We start from the raw sequence: 22742 nt of genomic DNA, 5'->3' as shown, positions 1-22742 counted from the left end.
AAGGAGAACCCTCTACTAAGTCAACGACCTTCTAGAGGGCGGATGAGCTGGTAGAGCAAGGGCACCCTCTTGTCCTTGGAGCGAGAAATCACTCCTAAAGACGGAAGAATCACCAAGGGTGGTCAACGGCATAGGATGCTGAAGGCAACGGGAAACCACAGCATTAAAGATTCAATGGATATCCCCAGGAAAACTCATCATGGCAGAGTTCAATGTCAAATTATCCGGAGTTTCAACTCCCCCACTCGGATCTCCGGGGGGGGAGACCCTTGAACAATGCCACAAGTAAATACAAAAATAATGCAACAATAGCAACTTGGAATGTAAGATCATTATACCAACCAGGCAAAGTAAATAATGTTATACAAGAAATGAAACGTCTAAAAATTAATATTTTGGGTGTAAGTGAAACAAGATGGCCTGACTCAGGAGAAATGACCATTGACAACATGAAAGTATATTACTCGGGAAATTCTGATAGTCAGCACAGGAATGGGGTAGGAATAATTTTAGATGAGTATGCTAGTAAATCTGTCAAAAGCATTTTACCAATCTCAGATAGAGTAATCAGTCTACATTTACAAACGAAACAAACAAATATTAATTTAATCCAAATCTATGCTCCAACAGCCGACAAAGAACAAGAAGAAATAGGAAAATTTTATGAAGAATTAACACAAGCAATAGGAACCTCAAAAAGCAGAGACATTATTATCATCATGGGAGATTTTAATGCCAAAATAGGTGAAGGAAGTGAAGGTGATCTTATTGGATCTTTTGGTTTAGGAACAAGAAATGAAAGAGGAGATTTGCTGTCACAATTTTGCCAGGAAAACAATCTGTCTATTACAAACACATTTTTTAAACTCCCTAAACGAAGACTTTATACTTGGAAATCACCAAGAGACTGTAATGAAGAAGTTTGCAGAAATCAAATTGATTTCATACTTATAAACAAGAGGTACAAAAATTCTATTCATGGTGTGAAAACATATCAGGGAGCTGATATATTTTCTGATCATAACCTTTTAGTAGCAAAGTTCCATGTGAAACTGAAAGCCATACAAAAGAAACAAAAGAAGGACTTTATAAATACAACTATTCTAAGAGACCCCTTGACTAAACAAAAGACTTCTGAAGAGATTAATAAGGAATTAGTTAGGATAAAGAATAATCAAACAGAAGATATTGATGGCAAATGGGAACTTATAAAAGACACATTAAATAATGCATGTAAAAACACAATGGTGACCAAACACGACAACATGAAAAAGAAGTGGATGACAGAGAAGATATTACAATTGATGGAACAAAGAAGAATACTTAAAAATAGAGATGAAAGTGAGTATAAAAGATTACATGCAGAAATACGAAAAGAAACACGGCGAGCAAAAGAAGAATGGTACAAGGAACAATGCTCTGAAATTGAGAGTTATGAAACAAGACATGATAGTTTCAACTTACACAAAAAAGTTAAAGATTTAGCTGGACTTAATAAAAAGAAAAGTACAAGTTTATTGTTAGATAAAAATGACAAAATAATTCCTGATGTTAAAGGTAAACTGGACAGGTGGACAGAATATGTCAAAGAACTATTTGAAGACACAAGAAAAGATCAAAAATTTTATGACAACATGATTGGAGAACGAGGACCAAGCATATCGAAAGAAGAAATATTACATGTTATCAACAAATCGAAGACAGGAAAAGCCCCTGGACCGGATAAGATACCAAATGACATCCTGAAACTCATAGGAATAGACCATATAGATATATTTGTACAATTGTTTAATGATATTTATAATTCGGGAATTATTCCTAGGGATTGGTTGACTTCTACCTTTGTTACATTACCCAAAAAGGCTAATGCCAAAACTTGTAATGATCACCGTACAATAAGCTTAATGAGTCACACCTTAAAGATATTTCTAAAAGTTATACACCAACGAATATACAAAAAAGTAGAAGAAGGTATAAGTGAAACACAATTCGGTTTTAGAAGTTCCCTCGGTACAAGAGAAGCATTGTTTGCTTTTAACATATTAGCGCAACGATGTATGGAGGTTAACCAGCCACTATATGTGTGCTTTCTGGATTATAATAAAGCATTTGACAAAGTTCGTCATGATCATCTCATAGAATTGTTAGAAAAGAAAACACTTGATAAGAAAGACATCCGCATTATATACAACCTCTACTACAATCAAACCGCAACCGTGAAGGTAGAAAATGAATTATCGAATGATATAGAAATAAAGAGGGGTGTGAGACAAGGTTGCGTTCTCTCACCCTTATTGTTTAATATGTATTCAGAAGACATAATCCAGGCAGCTCTATCAGATGAAATAGCTGGCATTAAAGTGAATGGGCTAAACATTAACAATGTTAGGTTTGCTGATGACACTGTACTACTAGCTGGAAACCTCAAAGATCTACAATTACTTCTTGACAAAGTCGCAGAAAAAAGTGAAGAATTTGGCTTGACTCTTAACGTAAGCAAGACTAAGTTCATGGTGATACCTAAACCCACCAACAAGAAAATCTTACAAGCAATAGGGAAAGAGTCGATCAAGTACGTAAATTTAAATATCTCGGAACAATTGTAAATGAGGAGATTCAAAGCTCAGAAGAAATTAAATCGAGAATAGGACAGGCCAGAAGTATCTTTAATAAGATGAAAAATGCATTCTGTTCGAGAGACATTTGTATAAACACAAAAATGAGGTTGCTAAGATGCTATGTATTCTCAAAATTATTATACGGAATGGAAGCGTGGACATTGAAAAAGAAGGACATGAACAGTTTAGAAGCTTTTGAACTGTGGGCATATAGAAGAATACTTAGAATTAGTTGGGTGTCGAGGATTACTAATCAAGATGTCCTAAGAAGAATGGGAAAGGAAAAAGAATTAATTAAAACTATTAAAGTAAGGAAGCTACAATATTTAGGCCATGTTATTAGGGGAGTAAATTACAAAATATTGCGAATAATACTAGAAGGGAAAATTTGTGGGAAGAGAAAGAGGGGTAGAAGACGGACATCCTGGATTGACAATCTAAAAAATTGGTACAACTGTTCAACGTCAGAACTCCTTAGATCGGCCAAATCAAGATCAGAAATTGCCATGATGACAGCCAACCTTCTTAGAGGAGACGGCACATGAAGAAGAAGATATATATATATATATATATATATATATATATATATATATATATATATATATATATATATATATATACGCCAGTAAATCGAATAAGAAACGAGATGCCATAAACGCAATGACAAGATGGCAAGCAATAAATGGCATGAACACGAGCCCTGCACGGCTCACAGGCAACATGCGGTTTTCCGTTATCCTGCGGTCTTGCGTTGTCCTACTGATAGGTAAGTCAAAGAGACATTAAAATACAGCGTAGCACAATCGCTGACCTTAACACATCAGAGAAATAACGGCTGCTGTTCAAATTACCTGTTAGGTAAACTAGAGGTGATGTTTTGTGTACCCACTGGTACCCCACACCACCTCGCTAGATGCTGAGCATATGTGACGATAATGAATTTAATCTAGCAACTTTCATCCTGCTTCGAACTACTCGTGTTTTCAGTGTTGTCGTTGGATGTACCACTATAAACTCGCCTCTCTCTTCCCGTGGTTCAAGACAACAACGGTCGCCGTGCTCACGGTTCAGACGTCGTCTCAATATGTCTCGATGCAAAGAAGTGCTTTTCAACCGATCGATTTTCTATCCATATGCTAGTCGCTGGACCCTGACCAAGGCGTATGGGCTGTCAGGAATCCTCACGAAATTGTACAATCACGCCACCAACGAAGGTATTCTGTCAAACTTGTTGCCGGCATTGTTGACGACTGTTCGTTGGGGCCTCATGTTCTTCCATCCAGGCTCAACGGAGAAATTTACCATGCTTTCAAAGAGAATACACAACGGGTTCTGCTAGATCATGTTCCTTTACGAGAACGACAAAAAGCATTGCAATTGACAGATCTCCTCCTCAACTGTGTTAATGTTCGAAAACTTCTAAATAACTAATTATATTGTAAATGGATATGTAGAGGAGGGCCAATTCTTTGGGCTCCACTCTCTCCGCACCTAAGCTCATCATATTTTTATTTGTGGGAAATGATGTACAGAGCCTTCCTAGCTGTACTGTGCAAGACTGTGAAACAATACGCAATTCTCCAGGGATACATTGGTGGATAAGGGATTAAATGCGATGGATAGTTGCTGAATGTATCCTTGTTAACAGAGGGCATTATGAACATTTTATGCAGAAGAGTGTTTTATACTGTGCTGATACATTCTTTGCCTATTTGTTCTGATGACTAATGTGTTGAATAGTTGTAGTAACTGAGTTCTAACATGGAAATAATAAAATACATTTTCTTACTGGATAAGTGAAGAATGTTTACTGAAAGTTTGGCCACTCGTTTTTGTTACACGTTGTATAAATATTGTAAATAAAAACTTTGAACTCTGCCAGTGGGCCTCACAACAGTGGAACAATAAAGACGTTGTCAAGTGGCAAATACGTTATCAGTATTCGGCACCTGGAGCACAGCAAGAGGTGTGACACAGCTGCTTCTGAAGACCTCTGTCAAGTCTCATACGTAGTAGCTAAAGGGCTGTCCACATAGCGAGGCAAGTCCCCAACAAATGTACCACTTGTCCATTGAGGACCTTCGGAACAGAAGAGGACTGGAAGGCTCAGAAGTGGCGGTCCATGATGTCACAGAACAGAGTAAGGTAAAGGAATATGGAAAACGCCTTCTTTCAGCAGTGGATTTGTAATTGGTAAGGACCTAGAAGACAACGTTTCGTAGTCACAGGCTGCAAGTGTACTGCAGTAATAAATTTCAGCTCGTTTAACGTATGCTACCTTGAGTGATGGTGGAGGAAACATCGAGAAACAGATATCATGAGCCAAGACAGTACCGTGGACTATGTTAAGCTATTAACAGAGGATAAGCTTCCTTGCGTTCGCCCTGAGGCCCTGACGACTTATCCCTGTCGGAGTACTTCACTCCACTCCCTCCGAGTGCTCCAACAGCTCCTGCAGTGAATTATAAGTGAGGCGGGATTTAATCTCGCCATAACTCAACAAGGAATTGTCTATTGCACTCCCGTACTGCTCTCACTTATATTTCGCCGGCAATGACTGATACCGCTCGCTAATGTTAATTAACCTCATGAAAAATTATGAGCGCCCATTAATTAGGCAATCGCCGAGCGGACGGGCCGGAGTCGCGCGCCGTGCAGATTTCATTAGCGCCAGCAGCGACTTGCAAAATTATTCAATACCTTTTAATTACCGGCGCCATTTCTCACGCGCCTCACGTCCGAGGGCTAACTGCAGGGGCGGGCCCTTCCGGAAGAGAAGGGAAGAGGAAGGAACCTCCACTCTCCCGTTACTCTGCCGGCGGAACTGGGCAGCCCTCCTCAGGTATCGATAATCGTGGCTAATGGGAGCCTGCCTTCTGCGTTTACTTCCACGAAGCACACTGGTGTGTGTTCAACGACTGATCACAAAAACAGCTGTAGGCATGCAAACCGAATGAAACTCGTTATAGCCAGTGGGAACTGTTACACATTTTCTTTTAAATCATTAGGCTTACGACTGGGTTCGTGCTATGCTCCATCTTTTCCTGTCTTACGCTACTTTTTCCTCTGTGTCTCTACTACAACCAACATACAGAATCTGAACTGAAATGTGATATAGACGTGACAGTGTTACGTAGTGAGCCTGACCTCATAGCCAGCGAAAAGGTGTTGACAGATTTTTTTTTTTTTTATAAAAGGCTCTGTGGTCGGCGCATCCGCAATGTGCTTGTACATTTTGTATCAAGATCTCTGCGAACAGCTGTATTCTCAACTAGTTTGCCGACAGCACTTGCCGATAGCCTCTGCTAGACATACAACTAACACAGTCCTCCTAGTAGGAGTGATGTGCATATTTGCGGCTGGACTTGTGATTAAGATGATCACCACTTACTCAGCAATTTTATGTAATTTTTTTAATGTTTATAGTTCGAAGGACGAATTACGCTTTGTAGCGAATACAAATGGAATTGCTAGAATATGTTCAGAGAAAAGGAATGAAGAATGAAGTTTTACCCATCATACTTTTTTGTATTCGAAACTGAGAAAAAAGAGAAATTCTGTCAATGAAAGTAGTATAAGAACGTTTAAACTCGTTCACATTTGATAATTTTTATTATTACAAATTGCTGAAACAGAATCAGTGTATTATATCCGTTCATATTAGTTCCTTTTATTGTACCCGGACGGTCGAGACATTCGAACGACTACACATACAGTAAGACAGAAATACACACACACACACACACACACACACACACACATATTCATTCATTCAATCATTTTTGCCCTAATGGATAGTGTTTGAACTAAAATATTTCATGATGACACAATTTTCACTTCTTTACTTTCTTCCTTTTCCCAAAATCTCTTCATCCTTTGACTATGCTCTTGTTCCCTTTGTTCCATCCATAATGCTCCCGTCTTCCGTCTTTACCATAAATTTTGCGTTTCTAATTTTGTTCCTGAATTACTTTCTGTCTTTTATCATTTGTTTGTTGATCCCCAGCTGCTTTATGTCTTCCTCTATTTCATGATACCAATTTGTTTTAAGGCTTGAATGTTTTACAACATCAAAAATTCTCCTTGTAAGTCTGGTGTTGTCCATTCTCTGTCTGTGTTCGTAGAAATTTAGTCTGAGTTTTCTGATCATGTCTGTGAGTCTGTCAGTGTGTTGGTATAACTCATTGGTAGGTCTTTTCATTCATATGCCGTCTTTGTGTATTGGTCCGAATATTTTCCTGAGAATTCGTTCTATTTTTTCTGTCTCTATAATGCCTGATGCTCCAGTTGTGATCGTTTCTGACGCATGTAGTGCTTCCGGTAATACAACTGTTTTGTAGAAGTCTAATTTTGGCATGCATTGATAAGCTTTTATTATTATAATGTGACCATGTGAGTTTGTATGCTTTCTGGAGTCTTTCTGTTCGTTCTATGTTGGATACCTTGTTTGATCCTCCTATTTTTATGTATTCCCTTAAATATTTAAATTTTTCGACTCTTTTTACGGATCCATACATCGCTTGCATGATGTGTGCATTGTTGGTTTGTCTTTCCATGTATTGAGTATTCTCATACGATATCTGTAGACATGTTTTGGCGGCTATTTCATGTAGGTGTTCCAGTGCTTCCTTTGCCTCCTGTGTGTTATTACTAAGTATGGCTATGTCGTCTGCAAATGCCAGACATTTTATGATTGTTCTTGTTTCGCTTGTTCTTCCTAGCGGTATTCCATTAACTTGTTCTTCCCATTGTTTGACAATTTTGTCTAAGACTATGTTAAACAGGACTGGTGAAGGCCCATCTCCTTGTCGGACACCTGTGTGTATCTGGAAGGATTTCGAAATTTCTCCCATGAACTTAATCTTGGAGCTGGTGTCTGTGAGCGTCTGCTGTATAATTTCCCTGGTTTTTTCTGTCGATGTAATATACTTCCAGTATGTCAAAGAGCGTTTGTCGGTCTATGGAGTGGTATACTTTTCTAAAGTCAACAGTGGTAACTACAGTGTTTCTTGTCTGTCTGACTTTCAAAAGTGTTCTCAATTTGCAGATCTGTTCTACAGTATGTCTGATCTCCCTCTTCTGAAATCTGCCTGGTATTCCCCTGTTTGCGGATCTGCTTGTGGTTCTAGGCTGTTTAGTAACATCTTTGAGAGAATTTTGTATGTGACTGGTACTAGAGAAATACCTCTGTAATTATTTGGATCTGACTTATCACCCTTTTTATGCAGGGGATGGATCAAAGCACATTCGCATCCCTCTGGTAGCTTCTCTGTGAGCCAAATTTCTGAGATAATCTTACAAATTTGCTTGGTGATGTTTTCATCTTGGAGCTTCCAGACCTCGGCAATAATACCATCCTCTCCTGCTGCTCTGTTATTTTTTAATTGTTGAATGATTCTCTCTATCTCTGCTATTGTGGGTGGATTAGAATCTGGGTTGGCTGTGGTCTTTTGGAAGGTTAATTTTTCTGAGGGTTTCTTGCAGTTCAGAAGTTCATAAAAGTTTTGTTTGAGTATTTTGCAATTTTCTTTCGTGTTTGTTTCGAGGGATCCATCTGTTCTTCGGAAGCAGAGGATAGGAGATTAATAACCCTTCATATTTTCTTTGGATGTTCTGTAAAAATTTCTAGTGTTATTTCTGTTGAAATCTTCATCAGGACGTTGCTCCCATCGTATTGCCTTCTGAATTGTTTTCGCAAAGTCTGTCCAAGTGTCTGTTGAATGCCTATTAATCTCTTCAACAACTTTGTCCCTGTTTATCTTCAAGTATTTCGGATCAGGTTTGACTATTTTGTTTCGTGCTATTTTTTCTGTCTTGGGATTGTCCTAATCTTAACTTGTAGTAAATAATGATCAGACTCGAAAAGCCCTTACGTGTTCTGACATTTAGAATTTTCCTCGTACATTTGGTGGAAATGGCCGCATGATCGATCTGGAATTCTCCCCACAGGGTGTTAGGTTCTTTCCATGTTGTAAGTTTTCGTCTTGGCTTTTGAAATTGCGACGACATAAATTTGAGGTTGAAATTTTGACAATATTTTATGAGGGGTTCTCCATTTTTGTTTGTACGAACGTGTGCTGAGTGCGGTCCTGTGATTTGTTTATACTTTTTTTCTTTACCTAATTACGCATTAAAATCTCCCAAGTGTCTTTCTGGAATGTTGTTGGTTACTTCTTCCATGTCTTCTCAGAAGTTTTCAACTTCTTGCGGCTTTTTTCTATTATGGTCATTTGTTGATGCATGAGCATTGATAATTGTGTATGCTTAAATACCTGATTTGTAGGAGAGTGAGGAAATACGTTCTGATATGGAACTGAAGTCTATAATCTTATCCATGACTGATTTATGTATAGCAAATCCTATACCCAACAATGATGGTATGCCTCTTCTGACCGCAGGTTTCCCTTTGCAGATCGTATAATTTTCTGTATTGAAATGGTTTTCATCTCTAAAGCGCGTCTCTTGAATGGCGAGAATTTTGATATGAAATTTTTCTAGTATGTCTGGGAGTTGTTTTAGTTTTCCAAGTTTGAGGAGTGTGTTTGTATTGAGAGTGCCAATGTAGTGTTTGCGAAGAGATATCGAAAAGCTCCGATTCTTTTCCGATGACCAGGAAAATCCAGTGCGTTGGCTGGGGCCTGGAGTAGTGGATTCGTTTCCTTTTGTTCCATCATGATCACTTCAAGATGAGTTTAGTTGCGGTGATCTTTGAAAAAGTTCACAATGATTGCTGACTTGATTGTTGAGATCAAGCCATATTCCACAGTCGGAGCAACTAGGTGAACAGACGCTGACCACTAGTCGCTGGATACCAGAACAGACAGTAGTGGATATATATATATATATATATATATATATATATATATATATATATATATATATATATATATATATATATATATACAGGATTATTACAAATGATTGAAGCTATTTCACAGCTCTACAAGAACTTTATTATTTGAGATATTTTCACAATGCTTTGCACACCCATACAATAACTCAAAAAGTTTTTTTAGGCATTCACAAATGTTCGATATGTGCCCCTTTAGTGATTCGGCAGACATCAAGCCGATAATCAAGTTCCTCCCACACTCGGCGCAGCATGTCCCCATCAATGAGTTCGAAAGCATCGTTGATGCGAGCTCGCAGTTCTGGCTCGTTTCTTGGTAGAGGAGGTTTAATCACTGAATCTTTCACATAACCTCACAGAAAGAAATCGCATGGGGTTAAGGCGGGAGAGCGTGGAGGCCATGACATGAACTGCTGATCATGATCTCCACCACGACCGATCCATCGGTTTTCCAATCTCCTTTTTAAGAAATGCCGAACATCATGATGGAAGTGCGGTGGAGCACCATCCTGTTGAAAGATGAAGTCGGCGCTGTCGGTTTCCAGTTGTGGCATGAGCCGATTTTCTAGCATGTCCAGATACACGTGTCCTGTAACGTTTTTTTTTCGCAGAAGAAAAAGGGGCCGTAAACTTTAAACCGTGAGATTGCACGAAACACGTTAACTTTTGGTGAATTGCGAATTTGCTGCACGAATGCGTGAGGATTCTCTACCGCCCAGATTCGCACATTGTGTCTGTTCACTTCACCATTAAGAAAAAATGTTGCTTCATCACTGAAAACAAGTTTCGTACTGAACGCATCCTCTTCCATGAGATGTTGCAACCGCGCCGAAAATTCAAAGCGTTTGACTTTTTCATCGGGTGTCAGGGCTTGTAGCAATTGTAAACGGTAAGGCTTCTGCTTTAGCCTTTTCCGTAAGATTTTCCAAACCGTCGGCTGTGGTACGTTTAGCTCCCTGCTTTCTTTATTCGTCGACTTCCGCGGGCTACGCGTGAAACTTGCCCGCACGCGTTCAACCGTTTCTTCGCTCACTGCAGGCCGACCCGTTGATTTCCCCTTACAGAGGCATCCAGAAGCTTTAAACTGCGCATACCATCGCCGAATGGAGTTAGCAGTTGGTGGATCTTTGTTGAACTTCGTCCTGAAGTGTTGTTGCACTGTTATGACTGACTGATGTGAGTGCACTTCAAGCACGACATACGCTTTCTCGGCTCCTGTCGCTGTTTTGTCTCACTGCGCTCTCGAGCGCTCTGGCGGCAGAAACCTGAAGTGCGGCTTCAACCGAACAAAACTTTATGAGTTTTTCTACGTATCTGTAGTGTGTCGTGACCATATGTCAATGAATGGAGCTACAGTGAATTTATGAAATTGCTTCAATCATTTGTAATAGACCTGTATATATATATATATATATATATATATATATATATATATATATATGGTGAGTCACCTAACGTTACCGCTGGATATATTTCGTAAACCACATCAAATACTGACGAACCGATTCCACAGACCGAACGTGAGGAGAGGGGCTAGTGTAATTGTTTAATACAAACCATACAAAAATGCACGGAAGTATGTTTTTTAACACAAACCTACGTTTTTTTAAATGGAACCCCGTTAGTTTTGTTAGCACATCTGAACATATAAACAAATACGTAATCAGTGCCGTTTGTTGCATTGTAAAATGTTAATTACATCCGGAGATATTGTAACCTTAAGTTGACGCTTGAAACCTCCGACGTTCAGTTGCGTGTTGTAACAAACAGCTGCAACATACATCGCGTTTCTACAGAATGATCTGCCAACGTTGCTCGAAAATGTACCACTGGAAACGCATCGACGTATGTGGTATCAGCATGATGGTGCACCTGCACATTCCGCAATTAACACTAGGCTGACCCTTGACAGGATGTTCGACGGGCGTTTCATAGGACGTGGAGAACGCATAAATTGGCCAGCCCGTTCTCCTGATCTAACACCTCTGGACTTCTTTCTGTGGGGTACGTTAAAAGAGAACGTGTACCGTGATGTGCCTACAACCCCAGAGGATATGAAAGAACGTATTGTGGCAACCTGCGGCGACATTACACCAGATGTACTGCGGCGTGTACGACATTCATTACGCCAGAGATTGCAGTTGTGTGCAGCAAATGATGGCCACCACATTGAACATCTATTGGCCTGACATGTCGGGACACGCTCTATTCCACTCCGCAATTGAAAACGGAAACCACGTGGGTACGTGTACCTCACCCCTCATGGTAATGTACATGTGCGTCAGTGAAAAAGACCAATAAAAAAGTGTTAGCATGTGGACGTAATGTGCTGTTCCAGTCTCTTCTGTACCTAAGGTCCATCACCGTTCCCTTTGGATCCCTACGTAATTCGGTGTTCTCCGATACACACGATCGAACAGCGGAGGAGTGGTACTCAAGCGTCAACTTTAGGTTACAATATCTCCGGGTGTAATTAACATTTTACAATGCAACAAACGGCACTGATTGCGTATTTGTTTATATGTTCAGATGTGCTAACAAAACTAACGGGGTTCCATTTAAAAAAACGTAGGTTTGTGTTAAAAAACATATTTCCGTGCATTTTTTTATGGTTTGTACTAACCAATTACACTAGCCCCTCTCCTCACGTTCGGTCTGTGGAATCGATTCGTCAGTATTTGATGTGGTTTACGAAATATATCCAGCGGTAATGTTAGGTGACTCACCCTGTATGTGTGTGTGTGTGTGTGTGTGTTGCTGGCTTGGCTGCCCATGAGTGGCAACAGCAGTGCTTATCGCGAGTACTGTGGTACTATCTTTGGAGTTATCGCTAGTGTTTCCGGCTCGCGTTGTGTAGTGTGGGCAGTTGCGAACGGACATCAGGCCGGTTGGGGGCGCAACAGCGAGCAGGTCAATGCAGCGCGAAGGCAAGCCGGGGCCGCTGGCAGCAAGCTGACACCGCCAGTTCGAGGAGGGGTAGCTGCGAGAGCGACGACTTCGTTGCTCACCGTACCCTGGACATTTAAGTTGAGTGAAGAGTTAACTGCTTATACAATCTCAACTATTCTGAGATCTTTGGTCGGCGGGTTGTTGCTCCCAGGGCCACTGAGCCTGGCAGCAACGAGTGAAGTGTTTTGAGGCGATGAAATATTGCAGCCTTCTTTCTTTATTGGTTATTCATCATTGAATTTAGTATTATTCTTATTAGTGAAGTGCAACCAGCGATATTTTCTGCATTGTGGCCGCTAACGCCCCAGTTACCTGCTCTGGAGGTTAGCGTACTTTTCCGGCAGTGTACCTTTCCTCGTCGTGTTGATGCTGTCCGACACAGCGTGTAGTTCGACAGCCTCTTGTACTGTGCATTTTTTTTTAGGTCTACCTTGGTTCTAGTGTTTCCTTCGGCTGTGAGTGTTTTCTGAAGACACAGTGCTGTCTGTCTCTTCGCCCTTGCCTAAAAATATTCCATAGTTGTAACGGTACTGGAACGTTAGGCGGATTGGCTAGTCGGTCGGTCGGCGCTTAAGCTGCCCTTATTTTTAGTTGCCATCCTGTTACGTGAATACAGTTGTTGGCTGCCTGTCTCACCTTACCTTATGTTTGAGTTACCTTCCCAGGCCGACCCTTGGAACACTTGCTGAGAACCGCTTGTTCTGATTCCTTCAGCCGTGTTACAGTAAGTGTTTTTGAGCAAAGTTGTTTCAGGAGCAAAGGATTTATTTTCAAAGTGCTATTTGGAATTGTTTTCCTGACTTCTAATTCAGGCCTTCAGCCGTTTGAGATTTGAAGTTGTGTGTGGCCTTCAGCCGAGCAGTAATTTCACCTCTTTCATAATAAGGCCTTCAGCTGTGTTACAATAAGTTGTTTTTTTAAGCAAACTTGTTTTAAAGACAAAGTATTTGTTGAAATGTGTGCTATTTCGAATTTTTTTCCTTGTAATGGCTCAAATGGCTCTGAGCACTATGGGACTTAACATCTGAGGTCATCAGTCCCCTAGAACTTAGAACTACTTAAAGCTAACCAACCTAAGGACATCACACACATCCATACCCGAGGCAGGACCCTGAATTCTAATTCAGGCCTTTACCCGTTTGTTATTTGAAATTGTTTGTGGTCTTCAGCCGAGTGATAATTTCACTTATTTTATAATAAGGCCTTCAACCATGTTACATTTTGTTTTAAAACGAAGTATTTATCTTAATACATGATATTTGGAATTGTTCTTCTAATTCAGGCCTTCAGCCTTTTGTTGTTTGAGGTTATTGTTCGTAGCCTTCGGCTCTAAAATTGTGGATTTTTTTCCTGTGATAAGGCTTTCAGCCGTCATATAGTCAATTGTGAGTTTTTAAGAGATTGTTTTAAAAATTTTAATTTCTTTAAATAACATTTACATATTTGTTGTGCAACCGAGAGTAACTGATTACGGCCCCATCCACAATCGTAGCCTTATCCAGCCCCATCCTGAGAAACCAGCTCTCAGTCCGTGCTGTAGTGACATATTCGTACTTTGACACAGAGGGCGTTCAGCCGTTACCCCGGCCAGCACAGTCTTCAGATATCTCACCCACTGAAATCATTTGGTCGCAGTTAGTTGAGATACTGGTTCACCAGCACTCGCAAGCTACTAAGATTGATTAACTTTGGCGGGTAGTTGAAGTAGCATGGAATGATGTATCCATATCTGTCCAAAGTCAATCTGACTCGATACCCAGTCATATGGGGGTTGGGATACAGGTGAGAATTTTCTGCTCTCAGTCGATTTGCTGTTCTCAGATAGTACTCGCGGAGTTATTTACACTAGGGGCAAAGTTTCGCTGATATTTACTATCTGATAGTTGGGGCTCGGTTATTTTGGGGAGGAGACAAGACAGCGAGGTCATTAGTCTCATCGGATTAGAGATGGACGGGAAGGAAGTCGGCCGCGCCCTTTCAAAGGAACCATCCCGGAATTTGCCTGGAGCGATTTAGGGAAATCACGGAAAACCCAAATCAGGATGGCCGGACGCGGGATTGAATCATCGTCCTCTCGAATACGAGTCCAGTCTGCTAGCCACTGCGCCACCTCGATCGGTGTGACTGATAGTCCTTGCGAGTAGTTTCTGTAAGTGTGTGAGAGTCGTGCGGGAGCAGTAGGGCGAGAGTGTCTGTGAGTGCTGAGAGATCACTCTCAGTGACATTTTTCTGTCGTAATTCCGTGCATGAAGGAAAAGGATGCAATGGGAGAGCTTCGGGCTGCAGCTGCGCTTTTAATACTTTCAGTAGCAAAATAAAAGCGCAAACGACCTCTTCGTGTTGGGTAAGAGAGCATATTAGGCGGTGGGATGATTTTGAAACACTTAAGGATATCATTGTAGAGCTTGTGATGGAAAATCCACAACAACATCGAAATATTACGAGAATAATGGAGATGGAAGGAGTACGCTTTATAATTGGACCAAAAATTGCCAATCTAGATTGTACTATTATGTGTAAATCCACTAAAGACAGACTGCTTTTGACACTATATATCTAGCATCAGCTACTTTTACTCTGTTTAATATTTGGTAAAGTAACAGTTATGATGAAATACTGGTACACCTATTCCATCTTCATACCCATGGACTCCAGAAGCCGTATATAGCGGACATCTGATAGATGAAAAATTTCTGGATTTAAATTTATTTGAACGTTTTTAGTTGTATTGCCTTAAGAAAGGACTCATAAATTCCTGAAGAACTGCTCTTCAACACTCAATATAATAATGTAACGGTAATCAATCAATAACACAGAATAACTTGAAGTTAAATGACTGTTTTCCGAGTTCCATAACGACTACTTTCTAACATAACTTCACTTTTTTCTCTATTTTAATTAATCTGTCTTATAAAACTACTTCGCCCGATTCCTAGAGTTGTGGGTATTACGGAAAAATTTCTTCTGTGGATGTGTTAAAACTGTAGCCATTTCGCCGGCCGAAGTGGCCGTGCGGTTAAAGGCGCTGCAGTCTGGAACCGCAAGACCGCTACGGTCGCAGGTTCTAATCCTGCCTCGGGCATGGATGTGTGTGATGTCCTTAGGTTAGTTAGGTTTAACTAGTTCTAAGTTCTAGGGGACTAATGACCTCAGCAGTTGAGTCCCATAGTGCTCAGAGCCATTTGAACCATTTGTAGCCATTTCAGCCAAGAAACTTTGCTTCTTATCTGAGTTCCTGCATTCTAGTAACTGTACTTTCCATTACAGTGGCCTGTACAACTTCGTCCTGAGACTACTTCCTTTCTCCAATCCTTATCTTGGCCACACATCGCTGACATTCACTCACAGTGAGTAGCCATCGCGATAGTAGTCTCAACTGTCCCGGCGATGCGATGCCAATACAAATGGTTCAAATGGCTCTGAGCACTATGGGACTTAACACGATGCGAATACACGCTTCTGGGACAACTAATTGCGGTTTTGGTGTGGTGCAGTTGGCAGCATGCTACGCTTTCATTTAAATTTTCATATTAACTTGCAATCGAGTCCCTTCGGTGATTTTTTTCGATTTTAGTACGTTAATTCTATTGTAATTCGTCTACGGCGTTCGTTTAGCAGGTAAAACTGGCGAATTCTCCGCTCAGGAACTTGCCACGGCCACATATTATAGCTCAAAACACACACATTCGTCTTTAATATTGTTTAATGTGTGCATGAACATGGCAAAATATATTACCATGATGTGGTAGTGTACAAACCGTGACATACGGCACAAATCTGGGAAGCAATGTGACACACCCAGTACTCTCCGGGTACCCTCAGCCCTCTGGAGCTAAAGAGAGCAGCTCTCGAGTTAAGGAGGTTAACGGTGCACGCGAGATGTCTAAATTCTCAGAGCGCTACTGTCTTGCTCCACTCTCAGACTGGCCTACGAGCACGACTCTCAGTCCTGTTTACTCGCATAGCTCTCTGAGAGTGAATAGCTCTAACGTGTATACCTAGCTTAACAGTTATTATTGCTGCAAAAGGTAGCAGGTCTGTGTACACGGCTTCAAAGTGTGAGTATCCCCAAATCATCTACAAATGTAGGCATATACTGATTCTACTGTACTCTATACGCACAGTTTTAACTTCAGTTTTAATTATAAGCAGTGTATCACGAAATGTCGTCTGTTATGTTTACAGTAAACTACAGAGGGTGCCACAGGTCTGCTAAAAGTAGTAAGATTGAAATCCCGAACTGTACTTTGACACATCAACTGTTGTGTTAAAGGACCCTTACTGTAATGATCTAGTGTTGTTGCAGTTCTTCTTCTTATGTCCGTGCCTGCTACGAAAATAGGACGAGGAATTCCGCCTTATGCAAAACACGTCTTTAGGTTTGTTTTACTCAGATACGTTTCAACACTTTTTGTGCTATCTTCAATGGGTTATTTTTTATTTTCTTACTTACATGATGGTATTAGACATTTATGTTGGTAGCCATTCTGCTGTACGATCTACAACTTCTCATAGCTTTGATGTTGTAGTGTGATCTCATATATTGTTGGCGAAGTGAATAGGCTGATTTCGGACTTATGGTCGCCTGACACTGCACTGTCTCCGCCTATGTTTTGAAAAATCGGAGAAAGTGCAGTGTCAAGCGACCATAGGTCACGAAGTCAGCCTATACGCCTCGCCATGACATTATGACAACGCACTACAACATCAGTGCTATGAGAAGTTGTAGATTGCGTAGCAGAATGCTACTAACATGAATGTCCAATAGCGTCAAGTAAATACGAAAATAAAAAATAACCCTCTGAAGGTGGCACAAAAAGTGCTAAAACCAAACTAAAAGGGTATCTTGCATAAGGTGCAATTCCTCGTCATAGGAACCCTACTGTGTTGCGGATTCACAGTACTAATAATAATACTGTACACTGAAAGAGGATCTGATGGTATAAGTGCGATCAGTTAAGTTAAGACCAAAATAGTGTGATGAGATCCCCGCTAGTTGCGCTGCGGTAAGACGTTAGTAGAGCTACATGTAAAAAGAAACCACTCAAAGTTTCTTAAACAACTGGTGTCATTGGAAACAAATAATCGCAGAGTGTGCATTAATATTTTCCGTTACACTCGCCGATTCGGCAGAGTCCCACAACTCCGCTATTCGCATTATGTTGCTGGATGCAAGAAACAGACTAGAACGCGTACCGGCCACACGTCCAACGGTCACACTCAGGAAAATTGCCGTTAAACACAACCTTGGCACTGTGTACCTGTCACTTGGCAAAGAGCGTGAAACCTAGAGAGAAAACTTCCACATCAAAATGCAAGATGATAAAAGAAAATAGAATGTTTACAACTGGTGTTCTAGGATGATTATTAAAATCTCATCAAATAAATTGTTCTAACTAGTGACTCGCCCAGGCTTCACACAGGTGGCACTTGTGTGTACGGCTGGATGAATTGTCTAGCTTAGCGATAGTGAATCATACAGGGTGATTCAAAAGTCTGTCCCATAGGTCAAAGTCTACGTTGGTGATTCAACAGTTTTGGCCCATAGGACAAACGTGAATCAGTCTGTTAGTTAAAACGGTATCAAAATCGCTCCTGTAGTTTCTGAGATTAGTCTGCGCATAGAGATGGAAGAACGTAGTGGGATAACATCATTTATATTATGTATAAAAGGCAAGTTACGTACAGATTCCGGTAGTAACAATGTTTTGTGCCTCACAGGCCTGGTGCAAGCCTTTGAATTAGACGCTTCTTCGGCGACTTGTGTGTTCCTAATATACAAAGGGCGTTCAAAAAGTTTTGCACAGTCGTTATTTTTTGCAGGAGGGGAATGAAATTTTTTGTGAACATACTTGGAGCATTTGGATATAAGTTGTTATATGAAATTATTTTCTTTTATTTCCAGGTCAGCCATAATAGACCGTGAAGTAGATGTCAGGTTGCGACAGCGGTCGGTTCCTCTTCAAAACCGGCGATGACTCTGCCACATCGATTCACAGGAAATTGCTCCCTGTTTATGGGCAGGACACAGTGGATCGCAGCAGTATCCAGCGATGGTTACAGAGGTTTAAAGAAGGTGATTTCTCTCTTCTGGACAATCCAGATGCGGAAGACCATCGACGGCAGTGAGTGATGTGAGTAAGGAGACTATTGATCAAATCATCTAAAACGACAGATGTGAGACGACACGACAGCTTGCTGAAACGACTCGTGTGTCATTGGGTAGTTCGTATCACTGGTGCAGAAAAATCTGTGCACGTTGGGTGAATAGATTATTGACAAGAGAAATGGAAACGATGAGGAAGAATGTGTGCAAGAGTCTCATGAAGACCTTTACTGAAGAGTGGAAACAGTGTTTTGACGGCGTCATTACCCAGGATGAAACATGGTTGTTTTTTGTCCGAACCTGAGAGCAAAACCCAATCCATGGAGTGGCGTCATCCGGGTTCCCCTGGGAAGAAGAAACCAAGCCTTTCACGAACAGCAGACCGAAAGGTGATGGCCTCCTTCTTCTGGGATCAGTGTTGTGTCATTTTCATCGACTTTTTGGACCCTGGCTCCACAATTAACCGGGATCGTTACTGTTTCTCATTGGACAAGCTGCGACGTGCCATCAAGACCCACAGACCACTGCTTCAGGGTCAGCTCATCAGACTACACCATGACGATGCCAAACCCCATACAGCCCTTATGACGCAGGAGAAAAATCAGGAAAATGGTTTGGAAAATTGTTCCTCATCCTCCCAACTGTCCGGACTTGACCCCGTCTGATTTTTATCTCTTTGGTTGTCTGAAGGCCCACCTGCGCCGTAAAGCATTTGATAGTGAGAAAGACCTTAATCCCTGTCTAAAGCGATGGTGTAAAAGTCAATCCCCAGAATTTTATCAAAGTGCATTTACATCATGGAAAGAACGGTGAGCCAGATGCGTCACAGCTGATGGAGGCTACATTGAGTAGTATCATTGTATAGCTAAATGTTCCAAGTACGTTCACAAAAAATTTCATTCTTCTCCTGCAAAAATTAAAAAATTAGAGACAATTGTGCAAAACTTTTTGAGCGCAGTTTGTACCCCAGCTATCCAACCGGGGAACGAGGAATAACAGTTAATCATGGATCCGAAACACATTGAGAGGTGAATTTTGGTTTAAAATTACGAATGAAAAGTCTGAGTTTTGCCTACCTACGCTGCTCTCTAGACTTGTGGCCGCTTTCATTGTCTCTTACGTCAGATAACACCTTCTCTCTCTAGGTGACCACCTCGCGACTCCCATCACTGCCCCGAAATTCATTCCAAACACCAATTAAATAAGGAATAGGTAACAATACGTATGTCTTACGCACGTGATACTATAGTTATAAGTCTCATATATAGCCTTACTCGTGAATCAGTCTATTAGTGACAACTGTATCAAAATCGCTACAGTAGTTTCTCAGATTAGCTTTCACATACACAGAGGGACCACGGCAGAGGACATTAAATTAAATACAGGGTGCTTCAAAAAAGCCTTTACAACTTTGAAAACTCGTATAAATTAATTCACAGTACCTACAGAGGTGATTGTGGTGTCAATTTGCAGGGAAACATATCAAGTTTTGTCTCGCGGAGTTCGCTAGTGTAGAATCGCACACTAAGGAGCAATAGCGGCAGTTGTGTTAAAGATGACTGCCTTCACTGGACCTGAGCAGTAACGATTCTCTCAGCAGGCCTGTAATTTATGAGTGGCATAAGTGTTTTGTAGAAACAGGATGCTCTGTAAGACATGGGATATCATCAGGTCGTCCAAGCACATCTGACGACGTCGTTGAGCGAGTGTGTGTATGAATTCCTAAGGGATCAAACTGCTGAGGTCATCAGTCCCTGGACTTACACACTGCTTAAACTAATTTATGCTAAGAACAATACACACATCCATGCCCGCAGAGCCGGCCGAAGTGGCCGTGCGGTTTTAAGGCGCTGCAGTCTGGAACCGCAAGACCGCTACGGTCGCAGGTTCGAATCCTGCCTCGGGCATGGATGTTTGTGATGTCCTTAGGTTAGTTAGGTTTAACTAGTTCTAAGTTCTAGGGGACTAATGGCCTCAGCAGTTGAGTCCCATAGTGCTCAGAGCCATGCCCGCAGAAGTATTCGAACCTCGGGAGGGTCCGTGCAATCCGTGACATGGCGCCCTAAACCGCGTGGCCACTCCGCGCCGCGTTGAGCGAGTGAGACAACGTTTATTCAACAGCCCTACGAATTTATGGGGATTCATGAAGGATGTCGTGTTTGTACCTCCTGTGCTGGTTTCTCTACCTGAACTCAGAGCAAGAATTTACGCCGCCACTGAGCAAGTTGCACCTGCAATGCTACAGCGAGTTTGGGAAGAAATTGACTTCCGATGGGATTTGTGCAGGATGACCAACGGAAGCCACATACAACATTTTTAGTTTAAAGTAAAAAAGCTTGACGTGTTTCTCTACAATATAACACTAAAAGCAGCTCTATGTCTTCTTTCAATATTCTTTCAATATTCAAATTATATGAATAAGTTGAAAAGTCCTGTTTGAAACACCCTGTATGTACAGAAAATAGATAGAAAGTTATAGCGTTGTGTAGGTATAATAAAACGCTGTATTCCTCGGATGTAAACTGTGTGCAGACACGGCGCAGGCCAAGCGGAATAGGGTGAGGCCGGCTGCGGAATGTCAGGGGTGCGTATCCCCTGGCGCGCTAAGCCCGCCACTCGGACAGATTGGCGATTACGCCTGCCAGCTCTGCATCCCGTGACGCACGCGGACGCTGGCCTAGCTAAGGTCACGTAGTCCCCCAGCTCACGGGCATACAACGTAGCTTCAGCTCCCTTATTCACCAACAGGTGGAGGCAACATCACCATGAGGCAGCTCAATGTGGAAGGAGTCTCTCATATAACCTGCTACGACCTTGCGTCAGACACATAAGTTTTAATATTCCTCTTGTAAAGATACAACACGTAGCGAATGTAAAGTCGTCGTGATTAATGAATATATTTGTACTTTGATCATGTACTGCTACGTGTACATTAACATTTTTTTAAGAGATTTAATACACTGGTATCCAAAATTAAAGCAACAATCGGAAATTTTGCAAGGTTGTGTATATTTTGCCACACAACAGTATAAACGGGTGGTAGTAAAGTACGAGGGTGAGTCAAATGAAAACCTTAAATTTGTAATAATAAATCGAAATTTCGCGCCGTTATCCTGCAAGTTGGTAAGCGTTCTACAAACAGCGTGCAGAATGGCCTGTAGGTGGCAGCATAATGCAGATGCACACATACCGTCGCAGTATCAGTATAAAGATGGCCGCCCCACTTGCGACTTGCTCCAGGGAAGAACAGCGTTCTGTTATTCGGTTTTTGCGTAGTGAAGGTGTGAAACCTACTGAAATTCATCGAAGAATGAAGGTTCAGTACGGTGATGCATGTTTCTCACAGCAGCAAGTCTACGAATGGAGTAGGAAGATCGCAAATGGTGTGCCTTCAGTGGAAGGTGCTCCTCGTCCAGGTCAGGCACAATGAGTTGTGACTCCACAGAACATTAAAGCAGTTGAAGCCATAGTGAAGGACAACCGCCGACTGACACTGAATGACATTGCAGCATGTTTACAGATTAGTCATGGGTCAGCCGGCCGCGGTGGTCTAGCGGTTCTAGGCGCTCAGTCCGGAACCGCGCGACTGCTACGATCGCAGGTTCGAATCCTGCCACGGGCATGGATGTTTGTGATGTCCTTAGGTTAGTTAGGTTTAAGTAGTTCAAAGTTCTAGGGGACTGATGACCACAGATGTTAAGTCCCATAGTGCTCAGAGCCTTTTGAACCATTTAGTCATGGGTCAGCACACCACATTGTGCATGGTGTGCTCCAGTTACACAAACTGTCTGCAAGATGGGTGGCACGGCAGCCGACTCCTGAAATGAGAGAACGACGTGTTGATGCTTGTGAAGAACTTCTTCAGCGCTTTGAACGAGAAGGTGATGGCTTCCCTGCAAATATCGTTACTGGGGACGAAACCTGGGTTCACTTCCACCAACCGGAAACGAAGAGAGCGAGCAAGGAATGGCGCCATTCCTCATAATCAAAACCAAAGATGTTTCGAACAGAACCATCAGCAGGGAAGGTTATGCTGACTCTCTTTTGGGACGAAAAAGGCATCATTTTGGAGCATTACGTGCCTAGAGGGACCACTGTCACCAGTGCATCATACGCAGATCTCCTAAAAAATCATCTGCGACCTGCAATCAAATCAAAGCGACGTGGATTGCTGTCAGCAGGTGAGCTTTTGCAACATGACAATGCAAGGCCCCACACT

Source organism: Schistocerca nitens, chromosome 5, assembly GCF_023898315.1.
Source record: "Schistocerca nitens isolate TAMUIC-IGC-003100 chromosome 5, iqSchNite1.1, whole genome shotgun sequence".
In the NCBI taxonomy this organism is placed as follows: domain Eukaryota; kingdom Metazoa; phylum Arthropoda; class Insecta; order Orthoptera; family Acrididae; genus Schistocerca; species Schistocerca nitens.
Note: the sequence above shows the minus strand (reverse complement) of the source record.